Below are 329 nucleotides of genomic sequence, written 5' to 3' on the forward strand. Positions count from 1 at the left end.
ATGGATAAATTAGCTTAAAGGTGTTACACTACACAATATATATTCCGGAACTTCAATCTGTACCTGGTCGTGATTATTGATGAGACATTATCGTAATTGGTCGCTCTGTTTAGACTTTTCTCAAAACGCGACATTATCGTAATTGGACGAGAGGTGGCAGAAGAGTTGAAGTTTCAATTTTTGATCTCGTTGTTGGTGATATAGTTCCTCTCAAAATTGGTGACCAGGTAGGCTGTCAAATAATGATCTTGTTTAGCTTTAAGTTTTACACAGCAGTTATATATTTGTGTACCTTATTGAATAACTGATACGGTGTTTTCCAGGTTCCT

At 36.2% G+C, this 329-nt stretch overlaps 1 long non-coding RNA gene across 1 annotated transcript; it reads right to left on the reverse strand.

Annotated features, from left to right (window-relative positions):
• Positions 1 to 62: 62 nt before the first annotated feature.
• Positions 63 to 329, reverse strand: LOC109828751. The gene is made up of 2 exons (XR_002243819.1): positions 293 to 329; positions 63 to 232 (listed from the first exon to the last, which is right to left on the reverse strand). It is a non-coding gene; the product is annotated as an uncharacterized LOC109828751 (long non-coding RNA).

Source organism: Asparagus officinalis, unplaced genomic scaffold (assembly GCF_001876935.1).
Source record: "Asparagus officinalis unplaced genomic scaffold, Aspof.V1 AsparagusV1_Un10896, whole genome shotgun sequence".
Lineage (NCBI taxonomy): Eukaryota > Viridiplantae > Streptophyta > Magnoliopsida > Asparagales > Asparagaceae > Asparagus > Asparagus officinalis.